The following is a 20,037-nucleotide window of genomic DNA, read 5'->3' as shown; positions in this document are numbered from 1 at the left end:
AATCAACTAACTCTATGCTGAATTAATTTCACACATTTTCCCTGCTTGCCACCCATTACGTTAATAAGCTATAATGTAGGTTATGACATTTTATTCGTCCACCAGGGACTTCATCAATTCACACAAAACAAGACGTGGATATTGATAAGGATGGGGAGAGGCCCCGAGTGAAAGAATGAGGTGATGAAGTTAAAGCGAATCACGAACGAGGTTAGGTGGTCACACCATCAGGCTTTGGGAAAATAAACCTCGCCAAAACTTCGGAGATTGAACGAATGATCCTGATTTTTCATTAATGCCATTGGTTGTGGCTATTGCTGCGGATTCTAAACATATTTTGCTCCGGTGGTCACTGTCTTTGTTGATGTCTTGAGTCAAAGAAGTTCATAAGGTGATTCTCTGTATGTGTATGTAGGGTATACGTATTTCTAATATTGTCGCTTCGGGATGGGTTAATGTTCCGGCAGATAGGTCTCTGCAGGTTTCACCTACATAAATCTTGTCACAACCTCCACATAGTATAATATAAATGCCAAAGTAATGTTTATTGGCTTAATTTTCTTTACTAAGTCTTTTATAGTTATAGACGAAATGTTGGTGACCAATATTAACTCTAACCAAGGTACTGGAAAGGTTGTGGGAAAGGTTGTGGCTGGGTTTGTTGACGGAGAACACAATTTATCGGGTGGGTGTAGTGTTACAACTTCGAGTTATGAAGTATCTTCTCGGCTTCCTTCTTGCAGTCGATGATGAAATACTGCAGGTAGTGTGACGCTCGCTGAAAACTTGATTGATATATTATATTCTTCCAAATACGCAGAAGTAGAAAAAAAACTACGTGCTCTTAATACGAATCTAAATATGATCCAGCGCTTGGTTCTATCGTCGTGATGTTACATAATTCAGGCTATTTTTATATGTTGGTCTGCGGTAGACTGAAATCAAGTTTACTGCCACCTGTTATTTTAATATAATGAGTAAGAATGATGTATAAAACTTAAATATATTATGCCTAACTATATTTTAAGTGTATAAGTCACAGTGTTTGATTTTACTGGGTTATCCTACGCTAATTGACACATATATTACTACTCGAAACAATTGTAAAAATCCAGACTTCTATAATGTATCTGAATAAAAATTAACTACTATGCCTACATTACACCAGGCGCAACCCGTCATTATATCACACATGATATGCGTACAGATATAAACATTTTGGTGGATAACCTAAGATACTCCGCTGCTAAACTTGTCGTTTGATTTTTTTATTTGCATACTTGTGGTTAAATATACGTTAATATAGGTATACATGGAACGTTTAAATATTAACGCTCGGTAATTGCCCAGGGCCCTAGGAGAACAGAGTGTGAAATAGGATGGGTTAGAATGTGGTCAACGTATTATTTTCATGGGGAAGCGTTTAAAATCCGTTAGCGCCAAGGTCACCATAATGCCCAAGGATGTCGTATCAAGCTTCCCACTGTATAAATTAACCGTGCTAAAACAAATACTGATGGTTAGAATTTAAGAGGAACAAATTTTAATACTTCACAAATTCTAAGATTGGTCCTAAATCTGCACAAACATCACTGCCCCATGAAAGCATGAGACTTGGCAGACGGTGCAAAATACTCCCCCACCCCCAAATGAAGTACTTAGGGTGCCGTGAGTACACTAAGGAAAACTCAACACTATTCAATGCCCTTCCTTCATACATGAGGCGGAATCACCATTAAACCCCCGGGATGTCTTCAAAAGAGAACAGGACAAGTTTCTTAAGTCAGTTCCTGATCAGCCGGGCTGAAGTGCTTACGTTGGACTTCGTGCGGCTAGCACTAACAGCCTAGCCTGATTGATCTGGTCTGGGACTGGAATGTTGACGCGAAACTCTCCAGGTAGGTAGGTAGGTAATGAGTGGCAAAGAAACATTCACTAGCTCCTCGAATACACATCTTGCGATGTGATATTTCATTTTCAGCAGGGTAAACTAGTAAGTCAGCGGAAGGACTCTGTTAAATGACCTAAAGCCCTGCTAAGTGAGCAACACATCTCAATTTTACATTGATTCTTTTGCCCAATTTCTAAAATCAGTTTCTCTATGCTTCATGTCAGGTTTGGTTACATAAACTTATAAAAACATTTATTTACAATGGGTCAAATTAAAAAAAAAAAAAAAACGACCTCGACAAGTTTAGTAACACGAGGGCCGAGCAGTACCAAGAAATGTATATAAGAACAGAGTGGTTGACTAATGAAATTATTTAAAAGAGTAGATAGTATGTGCTTTCACCATTGGAAATTTAAAAAATATACATATATGAAAAAATCCTTGAAGCAGAGACATCACTAGTTACAAATAAGCTAAAATACAATATCAATATATTCATAAATGGGTTGAAAGAGAAGTGAATGCTCGGGTGTTGGCAAGAGGTGTGGGGTTAAAAGATAAAGAATCTAACACAAAGTGGGAGTTGTCACAGTTGCTCTTTGCTAATGACACTACTTTTGGGAGATTCTGAAGAGAAGTTGCAGAGGTTGGTGGATGAGTTTGGTAGGGTATGTAAAAGAAGAAAATTAATAGTGAATACATGAAAGAGTAAGGTGATGAGGATAAAAAAATAGGTAACGAAAGATTGGATGTCAGATTGGAGGGAGTATGGAGGAGGTGAATGTATTCAGATATTTAGGAGTGGGCGTGTCAGCAGATGTGTCTATGAAGATGAGGTGAATCATATAGAATTGATAAGGGGAAAAGGTGAGTGGTGCCCTTAAGGGTCTGTAGAGACAAAGAACATTGTCCATGGAAGCAAAGAGGGGAATGAACGAGGGTTTAGTTATACCAACACTTTTATATGGGTACGAAGCATGGGTGGTGAATGTTGCAACAAGGAGAATGATGGATGCAGTGGAGATGTCATGTCTGAGGACAATGTGCGGCGTTGAATGCAGAGAATTCGTAGTTTGGAAATTAGGAAGTGCGGGATTACCAAACTATTATCCAGAGGGCTGAGAAGGGGTTGCTGAGGTGGTTCGGACATGTAGAGAATGGAACAAAATAGAATGACTTCGACAGTGTATAAATCTGTAGTGGAGAGAAGGCGGGGTAGGGGTCGGCCTAGGAAAGGTTGGAGGTAGGGGGTAAAGGTTTTGAGTGAGAGGGGTTTGGACTTCCAGCAAGCATGCGTGAGCGTGTTAGATAGGAATAAATGGAATCAAATGGTTCTTAGGACTTGACGTGCTGCTGGAGTGTGAGCAGGGTAACATTTATGAAAGGATTCAGGGAAACCGGAGATGGGAAGTACAGTGCCTGCACTTTGAAGGAGGGGTGTTAATGTTGCAGTTTTATAACAGTAGTGTAAGCACGCCTCTGGCAAGACAGAGATGGAGTGAATGATGGTGAAAGTTTTTCTTTATCGGGCCACCCTGCCTTGGAGGGAGACGGCCGATGTATTAATAAATAATAATAAAACAAGTATGATTTTTTTACTGGTGGTGCATAAATGGATTAGCACAGGTCAACACAAGATAGTCACCAGATTTTTTTCAATTTCTATTAACAGCCTCCCCATATTCCCCCACCCCCCACTACTTTCCTCTACAGTACTGAAACTCTTAATAAACTAATGATGAATTGTCAATCTCTAGAATCTACTGATTACTACGTTTGGTATGTTTTAGTCTAGATCATGCTACACACAGTAATCAATATCACTTCCGTCAACCTATCTCAAATACTACGTAGACATGTTTTGAATGAAGGTGTAAAATTTACAAGCATTAGAACCCTTTAACTATTCAATGATTTTAACACAAAATTAATGTTCTTAATTCACTGCCATCATTACCAATTTCAACTACATTTGCAATTTACTATGAATATTAATTTAAATTTAAAATTTATTTTATTAATGAAAGTCCTAAAATCTTCAGCCCTCATACTGAAATATAATTCTGTCGAATAGGGAAATAGCCTCAGTATTTAAACCAAAGTAAATGCCAGGCTTACCGTCCTTAGACTGCTTGCAATAAAAATTACCAAGACATAATCCACGGGATCTTTCCCCTACGAACCAGTGACTCAGCTTCAACAGGAAGACGGGATCAGATTCAGAAAGGGTGGGTATATAGGAGCAATAATTTAGCAATGAGTTGCATAATTTTATCACATTGTCCGTTTACCATCAATTTAGGGTAACCCAGAGAAACCCATTCACTATCGCTCAGTCAACAGCGGCCTTGTCAAGTGTGAGAACATCTCTTTTCAAATAAGCCTCTGAAATACAAAATCTCAATATCTACCAAATAGTGTCCATTAAATAATTTCCGTGTCTTTTTTTAAAAAATAGGTAAATACACGAGTAGAAATGGTTTGAAGCGAGTAGGTTCTACGAAGCAGGGGCCAGTACGGAATAAACCTTGGTTGGCAACTGGATATCGACCAGTGATTTAAAAGAAACGTGAGAAAAAATTAGGACATACCTGGAGGGTGTTCCGAGGGTCAACGCCCCCGCGTCCCGGTCCATGACCAAGCCTCGCATGACCAGGCCGGGCATTTATTAGAAAACGTTTCAAAGTCTCAGGACTGAAACGTTTTTTAATAAATATGTTCTAGTTTGCGCATGGGCCAGTAGGCCTTCTACAATGATTCTCTTTTAATACCCACAGATACTAATAACTATTCATATACCAAGGAGAGCCAAAAAGAAGTAGATACCTCAGAGGTTCTGGGCTGCAAGGGAAACAGGAGTCGGCACACAACATCATGCCTCAATTTCGAATTCTGTCACAGTGACTCACTAAACATATTTATCCAGCCCATTCTCCAATTTAAACATCCGCTTGGATAGCAACACTATGGGACTACCATACATCATGCGCTGCCAGACCCAAGCTGTTCGTTTATGTTATATCGTTACTGTCATACACACACACATATGTATATATATGCAATAAGATCACAGTAAACAGGTAATATCAGAATATGCAAAACAACCACTGTGAAAGGATAGTGAAATTCCAAGCGCTTTCGTGACTTCTCACATTTTCAAGGAACTTGTGAGAAGTCACGAAAGCGCTTGGAATTTCACTACCCTTTCACAGTGGTTGTTGCGCGCGCGCGCACACACACACACATATATATATATATATATATATATATATATATATATATATATATATATATATATATATATATATATATATATATATATATATATATATATATACACACACACACACACACACGAGATAATATCTAATATTGAATTTTTGAAAAGGCTTGGATCGGACAGGAATTAACGAAACGTAGTATGTGCAAAAAACGCCCGTCCTATTTGGAGGACAGGTCATACACAACTGCGACACAGCTCCAACTTGAAGAGTATTACAAAAATTCCTGAGAACCTCTGTGTGTGAGCACGTAACATACATCACAACATATGTGTATGTTACATACACACTAATGTAAAAGCAAGTTGCGTACATTAATATGAGAGCAGATTACAAACACATTAATGCGACAGCACGTAACATATACATGAGAACTTGTCAAATACACATTAATGCGAGTACGTCACATATACTATATTTAACGTATACAATACCAACAAGCAGATGCAACAGACACCTGAGTAACATTTAGGTACTTTTGTTGCCGTGACGCATCGCCTGCGCAGCAGGCTTCTTCAGTCGATTACAGAAGCAAGTAATATACTGAAGATCGTTTAAGAAGCAGACTTTGAGGTGTTTAGTCTCTCAGCCTTGTTGAAGTGAAGTCCTGTTGAGAAGTTCAGTCCCACAGCCTGGATGGAAGGTGTTTAGTTGCGTAGTTTGGTCAGTCTGACCAAGCTAATCAAAATCTCCATCTTCAATATATTAATCACACCTGTATTAGACTGAAGAAACTTGCTGGGCAGGTGAAACGTGTCGGCAATAAAGATACCTAAATTTATGTTGCGTCCTTCCTCTGCGTTACATGCACATTAACCTGAGAGCATGGTACATACACACTAATGCAAGAGAACGTTACATACACATTAATGTGAGAGCACATTACATAGCTACACATGTTGAAAATAGCTACATATAAATGCAATAACACGTTTCAGTGCCACATATTAATGCGAGAGCACTTTATAGAGCTATATATTAATGTGAGAACACGTTACATACACCATAATGTGAGAGCACGTTACATACACCATAATGTGAGAGCAAGTCCCATGCACCTTAATGTGAGCACGTTGAATTTAATGATCCATGGAACAGAAATGTCGGGCAGCCTATTATTTTAAACTTAGTGACTCGTTAGTATCGTGTCCACAAACACCTTCGCCGTGACAACAGCACCCGCCTACACTTTCACCGTGACAATAACACCAGCCTACATCCTGGCAGTGGCCATAACACCCAACTACACTTCCGCAGTGATAATAACAGGTCCGCATATCCCTTTGCCGTGGCAACAGGACCCACGAACATCCGCCTACGCACCTTCGCCGTGACCATAATACCCAACTACACTTCCGCCGTGACAGTAACACTCGCCTATACTTTCGCCGTGACAATAACACACATAAGTAATGAATTCTTGGTATACGTCTTGAGCCTTGTTCATTTCGACATATGACATTATTTACAACATGGCTGACTGATACACATTTAAATATACTGTACCTTTACCTTTGATATACCTTTGAAGAGTTTCGGGTGCTTGCCTGGTCAACCAGGCTGTTGCTGCTGGAGGCCCACTGCCCCACATATCCATCACAGCCTGGTTGATCTGGCACCTGGTGAATATACATGTCTAGTTTCCTCTTGAAGGCTTCTACACTTGTTCCAGCAGTGTTTCTGATATCTTCTGGTAAGATGTTGAAAAGTGTGGGACCCCGGATGTTGATACAGTGTTCCCTTATTGTCCTCACCGCACCCCTGCGTCTCACTGGGTTTATTTTACACTTCCTCCCATATATCTCACTTAAGTATGTTGTTATGGCAGTATGCAGATTTGGGACCAAGCCCTCGAGTACCTTCCAGGTATATATTATGTACCTCTCTCTCTCCTTCGCTCCAATGAGTACATGTTCAAGACTTGCAGGTGTTTCCAGTAGTTTAGGTGCTTTACTGGCTCAATGTGAGCCGTAAACGATCTCTGTATTTGTTCCAGCTCCAATATTTCTCCTGTACGGTACTTTAATTCGGATACTTGTAATGGCGGTAGACTAGTACTGGTTGTAATAGTTGTAGTTGCTATAGCAGCAGCGGCAACGGTCATAGCACTGTCGGTGGCAATGATGGTAGCAATGCTAGTGGCGGTATTAGCAGAGGTGATAGAAGAAGTAATGGTTGTAGTGACTGCAGTCAATGTAGTGATGGTGATGGTGGTAGAAGTAGTGGTGGTGGTTCTAGTAGGTGAGGTGGTTGTATTAGTAAAAATGTAGTTGTAAATCATAAAAGCAGGAATAATGACTTATGAGAAGAGCGAAAATCTACAATCAGATATGGATTAAATGACAAACAATACCTACTTGGATACGAAACGAATGACCGCAAATAAATATAAACAGAACGCAATACGCAGTCACTGGAAGTAACAGGTTAAAGTAATAGGAGCATTAACTTAGCTCTAATGCTTAAATTAGTTTGTTAGGTGCCACGATCACTGACTTTAATTAGACCTAATGCTTGCTTTAGTTACGTTTGTTACGTGTCATGATCATACTAAGTGTCCGTGGGTGTTTAAAGCTGCACAAATCAGGAACACTTTAATCTTAAATCCCTTAAGGGACTTGGTGTCAGTGCGAGGGTTCTTGATCTCAGAAGTGAACCTGTCTGCCCCTTTGGATCTACCCTGATTGCCTCCCATTGCTAAGAGGCTGTGTAATCCCAATGGGAATGGAGTTTTCCGTAAGACAATGATAATTATAATAATTTGATCACTAAAATAAGAATCAGAGTAACGACTGTAAATACACATTACTCCCTAATACATGGATTAATGAAATCTGTATACACAGATCAATTTAGAATGTAAAATAGCAGTATTACATTAATCCCTTAAATAAATTGATAGCTGTGTGTATATATACACAGATACATAAGTCTTGGTGTATAATGTACTCCATAAAGCACAGAAGAAAATGTAGTTAAGGCCCGGAAATTTTCAGGAGGGCTTTTGCGAAGTTAAAATGTAAGATGCCAGGTCAGTGAGGGCACCTTTCAAGGCACTAGAGCTCTCCTTGACAACACTGTTCTGGCCTCACAACGACAATAATAATTTGTTCAAGGCAGTCCGTGACATCTCCATGTGTTCTCAGTGTACTCTGGAAATGACAACAGATACTGTATCTCAATCGTTCTGAAACTAAGTGTTCATTTCAGCTACAGCGCGTCGCTTTCTGTACTGTCTCAACCGAGATGGGAAAAACGGAGCCAACAAAAAATGAAAAGCAAGAATTCCATGAACATAATTTGCCAATGACTGTGTATGAGACCCCAAAGTGTAGCCTACACCTGGTCAAGCATGTGAAGTTCCAAAAGGTTTGCAACCAAACTATGTACCAGAACTGTGGGGAATGCACTAAGTGGAGAGAGTGGAGAAACTGAACCTGACGACCTTGCCGGAGAGGACAATGGAAGACATGATTACGATATACAAAATCTTAAGAGAAATTGATAAGGATGGGCTGAATAAAGAGAACCACGAATAAGGGAACGGAAATGAAAGCTAAAGACAAATAAGCTACAGGAATGTCACGAAGTATTTCTTTAGTCTCAGGATGGTTTAAAAGTGGAATGACTTGGATGAGGCAGTAGAGGCATATTAAATACATAGCTTCAAAACTAGATATAATAAGGCCCAATGGGCCAGAAATCACTGATGCCGATCAAAGTCCGCTAGGCAGCGGGGCCAAAAGCCCATTCTCGATTCCAGGAAACGCAAATCAATGAGTACACACCAGCACCACAAACAGTTTACCCTTTATTGGAGCAAAGGACAAGCGACTGATGCGTTTTAGCGAGATTTATCTTCGCTCAAGGGATCATCGCCCCCGTGGCCTGGTTTCTGACTGGGCTTCCTATACTGAAAATGAGATAATATGAACAATGAAACAAGACACTGTGTATACTGCTATCTATTATTGGTTCTCTTGATTATCTTCACGGCCTGCTCTCAGACTCAAGCCTCCAAGGTAGAATTTTTTTTTTTACAGGACTGCGAACTTGCTATTACGAATGTTTGTATGTGAAAGTATGTGTATATGAAGGTATGCGTATACAAAGGTATGCATATACAAAGTATGTGTACACAAAGGTATATGTATACAAAGGTATGTGCATGCTGAATGTATGTAGAGGTTTATAATATTTACCTTCAGTTTACACGTTCACGAAATAGAACAGAAATCTCGCCCGACTGCAAAACACTTAAAAGGTTTCCGTTGTACACGTATGACTGAAGATAGTACCTTCCTGGATTATTGCTGTCTACCAATGTACGAAATTTCTGAAGGGACAATGGAATGACGAGAGCAAAAAATATCCAAACAAATGGGAAAGTCGAACCACAGGGAAATGCATACAAAAGTTTTAAGATGGGGGAAGTAAAATTCACCAAGGCAGCACAGCCTAACTTCGCGTTGTCCACAGCAGGGTATTGTTTCAAACAGTAAGTGGGGAGAAGCGAGTGGTGGTGAAAGGGGAAGGGGAGACAGGAATTGCATAATATATAATGCAAAAAATTCACAATGGTCTTTAGGGCACATTTTACGGATGTATACAATACTGCATTGATTAAACATAAGATAACCTAACAAAGTCAAATAAGGTGGCTTAGTTCCATTGGGGGGTCTCTCTCTCTCTCTCTCTCTCTCTCTCTCTCTCTCTCTCTCTCTCTCTCTCTATGCACACGCACTTGACACACCGCACACGCACAGTCCCTCCCCCACTTCCCAAATCAACTATCCAAAACTACTCAAACCATCTCACTCTGTCCAGTATACCTACATCTTATTCAGTAACACCACATAAAATCTTGAGAAATACCCTCTTCCTATTTCAAGGGGAGGAGGGAGAGGATGTCTTAATGCTGGCGAAGAGCTCTTAATCCAAGAATTAGAGCTACCTTCCCTATCTTTAGATCAAAAATGATTACCTTCTAATCCTCAGGCGCTTTATGACCCCCCTACAGTTTAGCACTTCCTCGTAAATACAATAAAAATAATGATCCCAAATGATATGTTGTATGGTTTGACTTTATTGGGTTATTCTTGATTAAATCTACATAATACATATGAATGTTCACATATATGTGCCTTCGGATCTCTTGTATAAATTTATGCCCGTCCAAAAACATTCAACATTCTACCAACATATATATATATATTAGAAATATTGCCAGATAATCGAACAAGATTTCAAGAGGAAGCTTTATCTCTACCTAGGACAAGTGTCAGATCAATCAGGCTGTAATGGATATGTACGTCAGAGTGCCTTCACAAGCAACAGCATGAATGAACAGGCAATAAACAGAAAAGCCTGGTTCCAGGATGAGTTGCGAGGGTAGGGGAAAACTCTCGAAACCAGTCACGGGTAAAACTGATATATTTTCTGAAATAAAAAAAATTGGCTCTTTACCCACTCTCCTATGCGGCCTGCCCTGCGTATCACAACCTACTCCCCCCAGCAATCCCACTTAATTGCAACACCCTCCCTTTCCCATCAGCCTACCCGACTTCACCAAAAACAACCCCATCCCTTTCCATCCTGCTTCACCACAAGGAGTAGGAGTAACAGGGAAGGTAGTACAATGAACAGAATTAGGAAACAGTCATGCTGAGAGATGTCAGTGGTTTTTGTTATGTAGAAACCGGAGTCTCTCAAGGATCCGTTCTGATAACCATCCTTTTCCGGGTGTGTTTATGACACACCACGAGGAACACATACATCACTAGTCGCAGATGATGCAATAACAGTGAGAATAGAAAGAGAGGAGCACGGCAAGATACATACTTCAAAACGATCAAGACAAATTGCACGAATGCCAAAAAAACGCGCGAGGGATGGAATTCAATCCAGTAAGTGTAATGTAATGGAGGGAAAAAGGGTGAAGGGGAAAATGGGTAAGAGGGAAAATTGGAGGAAAGGGGGGGAGAGGGTGAAATAGGGGAGAAATGGGAAGAGAATGAAAGATGAAATGGAGAAAGGGGCAATGGAAGGGGAAAATGGGGGGTGAAATGGAGAATGGAAATGGGAAGGGGAATAATAATAGTCAAGATATATGAATCAACAAAAAAAAACATTCAGACGACTATAAACACCACAACAGAAACACTACATAAAGACCACCACCGTGACATCACCACCACCCAGAACACCGCCCCACACACCAACACCACCAGTCCACCATACACGCACGACACTAGAGCAAAATAATGGAAATTTAAATATTCCACATTTTAACTTTATTACGTTATCCTGAGTTCGATATACAGTGTCATTTGTGTGTGCCTACATCTATGATCTATGTACCCTCAGAACCACTGTAAAAGTTTATACTACTGTTTGTAAAAACATTTGTTGATCTGATAAAAATTATCTTACCATCACAAACCATCTTAAACACACACAGGGATTTTAGGAAGTATTAGAGTTGTCAGAAAGTGGAACACTCTGGAGAGTGAAGAAGTGGAGGCGGGATCCATACACAGCTTACGAAGCGGTACAATAAGGCTCTTGGAGCCGGGAGAAAGTGGACCAAGCAGAGACCAGTGAAGAGGAGGGGGCCAGGAGCTATGAATCGACCCCTACAACCACACATTGATTAGTACACATAGGTATACAGAGGTCAATACTGAATTTAGGTCCTGGTCAAACCTTTCGCAGTACATTATGTAAAATACAAGCATGTCGTTATATATATATATATATATATATATATATATATATATATATATATATATATATATATATATATATATATATATATATACATACATACATACACACACACACGAGCGGGGTCCCACAGGGGTCGGTCCTAGGACCAGTGCTATTTTTGGTATATGTTAACGACATGATGGAAGGGTTAGACTTAGAAGTGTCCCTGTTTGCAGATGATGTGAGTTAATGAGGAGAATTAAATCAAATGAGGACCAGGCAGGACTTCAAAGAGACCTGGACAGACTGGACACCTGGTCCAGCAAATGGCTTCTCGAATTTAATCCTGCCAAATGCAAAGTCATGAAGATAGGGGAAGGGCACAGAAGACCACAGACAGAGTATAGGCTAGGTGGCCAAAGACTGCAAACCTCACTCAAGGAGAAAGATCTTGGGGTGAGTCTACAAGCCTCCGGATGCAACATCCCAGCAATACCAGGAACAGCTGTTAAAAACTGACCACTGTCTGGAAAATCTTCCAGCTCCTGCACCCAACATCTTGCTCCTGGGGGATTTCAACTTAAGGCACCTAAAATGGAGGAATATAGCAAATAATATTGTTGCAGTAATAACACCAGGAGGCAGCTCTGATGAAAACTCACACTCACACGAGCTTTTAAATCTCTGCACAAAATTCAATTTAAACCAGCAAATAATAGAGCCTACTAGACTGGAGAATACACTAGACCTCATCTTCACTAACAATGATGATCTGATAAGAAATGTCACCATATCAAAAACAATATACTCAGATCACAACATAATTGAGGTTCAGACATGTATGCGTGGAGCCCCAGACCGACATAATGAGACTAGTCACGAGGGAGCATTCACCAAATTCAACTTCAATAACAAAAACATAAAGTGGGACCAAGTAAACCAAGTCCTAACCGATATAAGCTGGGAAGATATACTAAGCAACACAGACCCCAACTTATGCCTAGAACAGATTAACTTGGTGGCACTCGATGTATGCACAAGGCTTATTCCTCTAAGAAAAGGGAGGAGTAGATGTAAATTAGAAAGAGACAGGCGCTCCCTTTACAGGCGACGGAAAAGAATAACAGAGCGGCTAAAAGAGGTCAATATATCTGAAATGCGTAGGGAGACACTGGTCAGAGAAATAGCAAGCATCGAAATAGCAAGTATTTCTTCTCCTATGCCAAATCAAAGTCGAGAACAACGTCCAGTATTGGGCCCCTACTTAAACAAGATGGGTCCTACACAGATGACAGCAAGGAAATGAGTGAGCTACTCAAGTCCCAATATGACTCAGTTTTTAGCAAGCCGCTAACCAGACTGAGAGTCGAAGATCAAAATGAATTTGTTATGAGAGAACCACAAAATTTGGTTAACACAAGCCTATCCGATGTTATCCTGACGCCAAATGACTTCGAACAAGCGATAAATGACATGCCCATGCACTCTGCCCCAGGGCCAGACTCGTGGAACTGTGTTCATCAAGAACTGCAAGAAGCCCCTATCACGAGCCTTTTCCATCCTATGGAGAGGGAGCATGGACATGGGGGTCGTCCCACAGTTACTAAAAACAACAGACATAGCCCCACTCCACAAAGGGGGCAGTAAAGCAACAGCAAAGAACTACAGACCGATAGCACTAACATCCCATATCATAAAAATCTTTGAAAGGGTCCTAAGAAGCAAGATCACCACCCATCTAGAAACCCATCAGTTACACAACCCAGGGCAACATGGGTTTAGAACAGGTCGCCCCTGTCTGTCTCAACTATTGGATCACTACGACAAGGTCCTAAATGCACTAGAAGACAAAAAGAATGCAGATGTAATATATACAGACTTTGCAAAAGCCTTCGACAAGTGTGACCATGGCGTAATAGCGCACAAAATGCGTGCTAAAGGAATAACAGGAAAAGTCGGTCGATGGATCTATAATTTCCTCACTAACAGAACACAGAGAGTAGTCGTCAACAGAATAAAGTCCGAGGCAGCTACGGTGAAAAGCTCTGTTCCACAAGGCACAGTACTCGCTCCCATCTTGTTCCTCATCCTCATATCCGACATAGACAAGGATGTCAGCCACAGCACCGTGTCTTCCTTTGCAGATGACACCCGAATCTGCATGACAGTGTCTTCCATTGCAGACACTGCAAGGCTCCAGGCGGACATCAACCAAATCTTTCAGTGGGCTGCAGAAAACAATATGAAGTTCAACGATGAGAAATTTCAATTACTCAGGTATGGTAAACACGAGGAAATTAAATCTTCATCAGAGTACAAAACAAATTCTGGCCACAAAATAGAGCGAAACACCAACGTCAAAGACCTGGGAGTGATCATGTCGGAGGTTCTCACCTTCAAGGACAGTAACATTGTATCAATCGCATCTGCTAGAAAAATGACAGGATGGATAATGAGAACCTTCAAAACTAGGGAGGCCAAGCCCATGATGACACTCTTCAGGTCACTTGTTCTATCTAGGCTGGAATATTGCTGCACACTAACAGCACCTTTCAAGGCAGGTGAAATTGCTGACCTAGAAAATGTACAGAGAACCTTCACGGCGCGCATAACGGAGATAAAACACCTCAATTACTGGGAGCGCTTGAGGTTCCTAAAACTGTATTCCCTGGAACGCAGGCGGGAGAGATACATGATTATATACACCTGGAAAATCCTAGAGGGACTAGTACCGAACTTGCACACGAAAATCACTCACTACGAAAGCAAAAGACATGGCAGACGATGCACCATCCCCCCAATGAAAAGCAGGGGTGTCACTAGCACGTTAAGTGACCATACAATAAATGTCAGGGGCCCGAGACTGTTCAACTGCCTCCCAGCACACATAAGGGGGATTACCAACAGACCCCTGGCAGTCTTCAAGCTGGCACTGGACAAGCACCTAAAGTCAGTTCTTGATCAGCCGGGCTGTGGCTCGTACGTTGGTTTGTGTGCAGCCAGCAGTAACAGCCTGGTTGATCAGGCTCTGATCCACCAGGAGGCCTGGTCACAGACCGGGCCGCGGGGGCGTTGACCCCCGGAACTCTCTCCAGGTAAACTCCAGGTTGGTTTAGAAAGACACGTAAGCAAACACTATAACATATTTATTAGAAAACGTTTCGGTTCTGGGACCTTGATCACTTCTACCCGTCCTCATCATAGGTAGAGGTTGTTTTGATAAGGACTTGCCTCGCATGGGCCAGTAGGCCTTCTGCAGTGTTCCTCCATTATTATGTTCTTATGACTTTCCTCAGGTCACGTGCGTCACATCTCACTCTCCGCCTATATATATAATGTCTTTCTACCTCTGTATGTTAGAAGTGATCAAGGTCCCAGGACCGAAACGTTTTCTAATAAATATGTTATAGTGTTTGCTTACGTGTCTTTCTAAACCAACTTGTCGGTATTTATTACCAAGGTTTATACCAAACTCCAGGTAACACCGAGCATGTCTCCGGAAGCACACATCAATCAGATAACTGCTGCAGCATATGGGCGCCTGGCAAACCTGAGAACAGCATTCCGATACCTTAGTAAGGAATCGTTCAAGACACTGTACACCGTGTATGTCAGACCCATACTGGAGTATGCAGCACCTGTTTGGAACCCGCACTTGATAAAGCACGTCAAGAAACTAGAGAAAGTACAAAGGTTTGCGATAAGGTTAGTTCCAGAGCTAAGGGGAATGTCCTATGAAGAAAGATTAAGGGAAATCGGCCTGACGACACTGGAGGACAGGAGGGTCAGGGGACACATGATAACGACATATAAAATACTGCGTGGAATAGACAAGGTGGACAAAGACAGGATGTTCCAGGGATGGGACACAGAAACAAGAGGCCACAATTGGAAGTTGAAGACACAAATGAGTCAGAGAGATATTAGGAAGTATTTCTTCAGTCATAGAGTTGTCAGGCAGTGGAATAGCCTAGAAAATGACGTAGTGGAGGCAGGAACCATACACAGTTTTAAGACGAGGTTTGATAAAGCTCATGGAGCGGGGAGAGAGAGGGCCCAGTAGCAACCGGTGAAGAGGCGGGGCCAGGAGCTAAGACTCGACCCCTGCAACCACAAATAGGTGAGTACACACACACACACACACACACTGTATATCCTGGCAACAACTCTTATTTCTTGTGCAAAATTTGATTTTGGGAGATTGCAGAAAAAATTATTTTGGTAGGTCATAAGCATATCAATGGTTACTATAGAGTAAGGTAACGCGCCAGGCCAATACAGCAGTGTAAACAAGGACGCATCGGACATAAACGAAGGTGCGCCATTCCTCTATCTGCCGCTGGCAGAGTAAAGTCAAGTCACGTTAACTTATTTTAGATTGGCTGGACCTATTTTTATAATGGACATTGTAAGAAACGTAGCCTAATTCTCTTACTATTTCCATAATAAAAAATATGTCCATAGCATAACCAACATATATTAAACATTTTAAGGAATAAATTATCGATGAACTCGGATCAGGGCCTGAAGTTAATAATGATTACCCCTCACACACACACACACACACACACACACACACACACACACACACACACACACACACACACACACACACACACACACACACACACACACACACACACACAAAATCACAACACTACACGACCACACCACCACACATCACAACTACAAATCATTACACGATTACACATCACTCCACGGCCACAAATCACCACCACAACTACACAGCTAGAAATCACTACCACTACACGCCCACACATTACTACACGAACACAAATCACACCTGGTGGCTAAAGCTCCCGCTTCACACACGGAGGGCCCGGGTTCGATTCCCGGTGGGTGGAAACATTTCGACAAGTTTCTTTACACCTGTTGTCCTGTTCACCTAGCAGCAAATAGGTAACTGGGTGTTAGTCGACTGGTGTGGGTCGCATCCTGGGGGACAAGATTAAGGACCCCAATGGAAATAAGTTAGACAGTCCTCGATGACGCACTGACTTTCTTGGGTTATCCTGGGTGGCTAACCCTCCGGGGTTAAAAATCCGAACGAAATCTTATCTTATCTTACCACTACACAGCCACAAATCACCACCACTACACGACCACACATCACTACAAGGCCACGAATCACCACCACTACACGACCACACATCACTACAAGGCCACAAATCACCACCACTACACGACCACACATCACTACAAGGCCACGAATCACCACCACTACAAGGCCACGAATCACCACCACTACACGACCACACATCACTACAAGGCCACAAATCACCACCACTACACGCCCACACATTACTACACGAACACAAATCACCACCACCACTACACAGCCACAAATCACCACTACACGACCACACATCACTACAAGGCCACAAATCACCACCACTACACTATCACACATTACTACACGAATACAGCAACATTACTGTGAATTAACTTGATACTTAATGACATTTTTCTGCTTATCAACACAGGTGGTTAAAGTTTACCATTAAAAACATCGTATTATTTCCATATCTCGGTTATCAACACTATCACATCCGTTACCTGTGAACGTGTCTGAGTAACATGCATTCATCAAGAGGCAAAAACAGAAAATTAATATTACTAGTATTAATTTCATAGGAAGCTACTAAACCCGTTAGTACAGATCCAATTCCTCTGATCAGAAACCCTTCATAAGCATCAAGGTAGCCCCTTCCCCATAGAACGGCTAAGGCTGGGCCTCACCTGTCGCTCCGAGGGAGGAGGCTGTTGCTCCACTCCTCAGACCACACACACACATCACTTCACTGATGCTTCTGCCATGCTCAACGTTTATCTTCTATTCCTAGTTTCTTTCCCTTGCCCGCATTGTCAAATCCGTTCACCACCACGCGCAACACTCCTTGCAAATCTGGCACTATTCACACACTTTCCGGGCACGCTAGCTTACGAGAGGAAAGGAAAAGGCGGCAGGCAAGGTAATGATGGTCCGGTGGTTGTAGTAGTAGATACACTAGTCATATGACATACCGAGGCGAGGGACAACACAACCTACCTCGACTACAATCTTAGTCTTACTGAACCTCGCCTCCCACACCTCTCGACTGACACTACACCCTCAGGTACCAATGTACTTTTTATTCTCTACCTTCTCTGATCTGCCTTGCTACACTTCAAACCTACCATATTATCCTAGTTTGTCTCTAGTATACGTAGACCATATTCATATATATAAAATAGTTCACAGAAGTAAAATATAAAAAAGTAACCCTCGTGTTGACACCGCCATCCCAGCATGCAGTCACATGTCACAAGGAATAAAATTATTACACATTTTTTTGCCTTTTAACGACATTGTTTCACTAAAGTAAGTGCATTATCAATAATAAAATAAAATATTGAAATAAGCAGAATACTGGGGTTCATTAAGGTCTGTTGCAATGTCTTAAAAAATAAATTCAAGACGCGATCGATAATGACGCAGTAGGACGCATGCGCATGATGCCAACGTCATCGAGCGGACTATTTAAATTTGCAAACATTTACACGGGTCCTTCTTTGAACCCATTTATTCAACCTCCCTTAGCTTATTAATATTAAACAGAAAACTAGATTCCCTACTGCATTATTTACTGGTCTCCCTTTTTGTAACCCAGTGACATATTATTTTAACATTCATTGGAAAGTGCTAAACCGGTGGGGATCATACAACGCCTGGGGAAATAGAAGGCATTCAGACTCGACTCAAGGAATTGGAGCATAGAGCCAGTTCCTTATATCATGAGCCCATCACAAGTATCAAGGCCCGGTGGCCTGGTGGCTAAAGCTCCCGCTTCACACACGGAGGGCCCGGGTTCGATTCCCGGCGGGTGGAAACATTTCGACACGTTTCCTTACACCTGTTGTCCTGTTCACCTAGCAGCAAATAGGTACCTGGGTGTTAGTCGACTGGTGTGGGTCGCATCCTGGGGGACAAGATTAAGGATCCCAATGGAAATAAGTTAGACAGTCCTCGATGACGCACTGACATTCTTGGGTTATCCTGGGTTACCTGGAGGTTACCTGGAGGTTATTCCGGGGATCAACGCCCCCGCGGCCCGGTCCACGACCAGGCCTCCCGATGGATCAGGGCCTGATCAACTAGGCTGTTACTGCTGGCCGCACGCAGTCCGACGTACGAGCCACAGCCCGGCTGATCCGGCACTGACTTTAGGTATCTGTCCAGCTCTCTCTTGAAGGCAGCCAGGGGTTTATTGGCAATTCCCCTAATGCTTGATGGGAGGCTGTTGAACAGTTTTGGGCCCCGGACACTTATGGTGTTTTCTCTTAGTGTACCAATGGCGCCCCTACTTTTTATTGGCGGCATTTTGCATCGCCTGCCCAGTCTTTTACTTTCGTAGGGAGTGATTTCTGTGTGCAGATTTGGGACCATTCCTTCCAAGATTTTCCAAGTGTAGATTATGATATATCTCTCCCTCCTGCGTTCCAACGAGTACAAGTCAAGTGCTTTCAAGCGTTCCCAGTAGTTAAGGTGCTTGACAGAACTTATACGTGCAGTAAAGGATCTCTGTACACTCTCTAGATCTGCGATTTCACCTGCTTTGTATGGAGATGTTAATGTACAGCAGTATTCCAGCCTAGAGAGAACAAGTGATTTGAAAAGGATCATCATGGGCTTGGCATCTCTCGTTTTGAAAGTTCTCATTATCCATCCTATCATTTTCTTTGCACGTGCGATCGTGGCACTGTTGTGATCCTTGAAAGTGAGATCCTCAGACATTACTACTCCCAGGTCCCTTACATTATTTTTCCGCTCTATTGTATGGCCGGAGTCAGTAGTATACTCTGTTCTAGTTATTATCTCCTCCAGTTTTCCATAACGGAGTAGTTGGAATTTGTCCTCATTGAACATCATATTGTTTACCGTTGCCCACTGGAAAACTTTGTTTATATCTTCTTGGAGGTTAACCGCGTCCTCAGCAGATGACAGCCTCATGCAGATCCTAGTATCATCCGCAAAGGATGATACGGTGCTGTGGTGTATATCTCTGTTTATGTCTGATATGAGGATAAGGAATAAGATGGGGGCGAGTACTGTGCCTTGTGGAACAGAGCTCTTCACTATGGCAGCCTCCGATTTAA

General features: G+C 41.9%; 1 protein-coding gene across 3 annotated transcripts in view; it reads right to left on the bottom strand.

The window, feature by feature from the left end:
- Nucleotides 1–20,037, bottom strand: part of GlcT (ceramide glucosyltransferase) — a 128,202-nt gene that overhangs the window by 96,982 nt on the left and 11,183 nt on the right. Inside the window, exon 1 of one of the 3 annotated variants that reach the window (XM_053785940.2) lies at nt 17,641–17,989. The exons of 1 other annotated variant lie outside the window; for it this stretch is intronic. The gene's annotated coding sequence lies outside the window, so the exon portion shown is untranslated. Of the gene's footprint in view, nt 1–17,640; nt 17,990–20,037 lie in introns of those variants that run through there. One more of the 3 variants, XM_053785942.2, reaches the window with a different exon arrangement.

Source organism: Cherax quadricarinatus, chromosome 50 (genome assembly GCF_038502225.1).
Source record: "Cherax quadricarinatus isolate ZL_2023a chromosome 50, ASM3850222v1, whole genome shotgun sequence".
Lineage (NCBI taxonomy): Eukaryota > Metazoa > Arthropoda > Malacostraca > Decapoda > Parastacidae > Cherax > Cherax quadricarinatus.
This window is presented reverse-complemented; position numbering and strand designations above follow the sequence as displayed.